This window comes from Neomonachus schauinslandi, unplaced genomic scaffold (genome assembly GCF_002201575.2).
Source record: "Neomonachus schauinslandi unplaced genomic scaffold, ASM220157v2 HiC_scaffold_3529, whole genome shotgun sequence".
Classification (NCBI taxonomy): domain Eukaryota; kingdom Metazoa; phylum Chordata; class Mammalia; order Carnivora; family Phocidae; genus Neomonachus; species Neomonachus schauinslandi.
The window spans coordinates 1348-3392 of NW_025412217.1; the positions used below are offsets into that span (position 1 = coordinate 1348).

At 43.4% G+C, this 2045-nt stretch overlaps 1 pseudogene; it reads left to right on the forward strand.

Moving 5' to 3' along the window:
* The first annotated feature begins 835 nt into the window (after positions 1 to 835).
* On the forward strand, positions 836 to 1742 carry LOC123323962 (annotated as a pseudogene).
* Positions 1743 to 2045: the final 303 nt, after the last annotated feature.

Here is a 2045-nt window from a genome sequence, read left to right on the forward strand (position 1 = left end):
AGCTCTGGCTGGAGCCTGTCTGTCCCTGTGCAGAAAGCCCAGCTGTTCCCCAGATCCAGCAGCCCCAGTATCCAAATGCCACAGCTGAATCACATTCTTCACCCTGCCCTAGATTACTAATTCCTTTGTTTCTCAGCTTTTTCCTCATTCACTCTCTCTCAGGTCATGTGTTGTCCTCTTTCTGCTTACTACTAACAGTTTTTTCAGAAGCTCCTTAGAATCTCAATCCTTGTATCAGCAATGATGGCAGAGTCCCATCCCACCCCACCGCACAAAGCGGGTGACAAAGGAGATGATTCACTTTAGTGTTCTTGAACCATAGGATCATGATCAGAGCCAAAGGCAGCTGCTTAACCGACTGAGCCACCCAGGCACCCCCAGCGATTTTCATTTTAAAAACATAACTTTAGAAAGCAAGAAGTACAAAAATGTATGGATAAAGTGATAATTGCAACTTTACTGTAAGCCCCAAACCCTGTAGACTATACAAATACCCAAAATACTATGATTTGCCTTATGAGTGACACAATGGAATATGGTGATTAAAAATAATGATGTGTGTAAATATTGACATAAAAAGGAATATAACAATTTATTAAATGAAAACAAATGCAAAACAGTATGTAGAGGACAAATGACCCAGTTTCTTCAACATAATAATGACATTTAAACAAAATGGAGGGGAACTATAATACATTCAAAGAAACTTAAGAGACATATTAACCACATGCAATGTGTTTGGATCCTGATTCAAGAAAATGCCTTGGAGCAGGGCAGCCTCCCAGCTAAACTTGAGGGGTTGGAAGCTGAGTGCAGGGACAGGGCTCCGCTGTATTTTCAAGTCCTAAATTTTGGAATGATTATCTGCTCGGCTCTAATGATCTGGAAGGGGTTAGTGCTCATAACTGGACGTGAAAGTCCAATTGTAGTAGTGCTCAGGGGCAGCATGGAACCTGCATTTCATAGAGATCTTCTCTCTCTCTTTTTTTTTTTTTTTTAAAGATTTTATTTATTTATTTGAGACAGAGAGAATGAGAGAGAGAGAGAGCACATGAGAGGGGGGAGGGTCAGAGGCAGAAGCAGGCTCCCTGCCGAGCAGGGAGCCAGATGCGGGACTCGATCCCGGGACTCCAGGATCATGACCTGAGCCGAAGGCAGTCGCTTAACCAACTGAGCCACCCAGGCGCCCGAGATCTTCTCTTTTTAGCAAATCGAGTTGAAGATCCCATCTGACTGGGAGAAAATGGTTGTTTTTAGGATAGAAGGAAGAGAAACTCCTATAGTTCATGGAGTTTTGAAGACTCATGAGAAGCAAAATGGGGACGCCTGGGTGGCTCTGTCGGTTGAGCATCTGCCTTCAGCTCAGGTCATGATCCCAGGGTCCTGAGATCGAGTCCCAAATCGGGTTCCTCACTCAGCGGGGAGCCTGCTTCTCCCTCTGTCTGCCGCTCCCCCTGCTTGTGCTCTCTCTCTGACAAATAAATAAAATCTTTTTTTTTTTTTAAAAGAAGAAGCAAAATGGACATGCCAATTTTTGACAAAAGGAGATAATAACGTGGTTGATGACCGAGGCCTCTATAAACAGGGACAACACTGTCTAGAGAAGAAAAATGTCATGGGGAGAGCAAGGGGATTTGTTCCTTATATTAGGATTGTGACGATCCTCATGAATGACGATCCTCATGAATGACTATGCAGTACTCTTTTGGCTGGGTGTATTTGTGCAGGTCCATCGTGAGTAAGAAGTCTGCCTTCTGTTTTCGGAAGATGCTCTGCTTTTCCTTACTGAATGTTTGGAGTAGATATTGGTCTGTGATTGGTGGAGCAGAGAACGCACCTATCTGCGCAGCTTGTTAGCAATAGTTTGCATTAGTTTCTGTTTCCACGCCAGGGTATGTATGGGAGGGGGCATGGGCACCATGGCACGCACTCGGGGGGACTCTCAAATCATAGGATTTCATATGTTGTCATTGTCAGACTTTCACATTTTGTACATCAGTGAATTTTTTTATATTAAAAGTTTGAACCAAAGAGAAAAAAAGAAA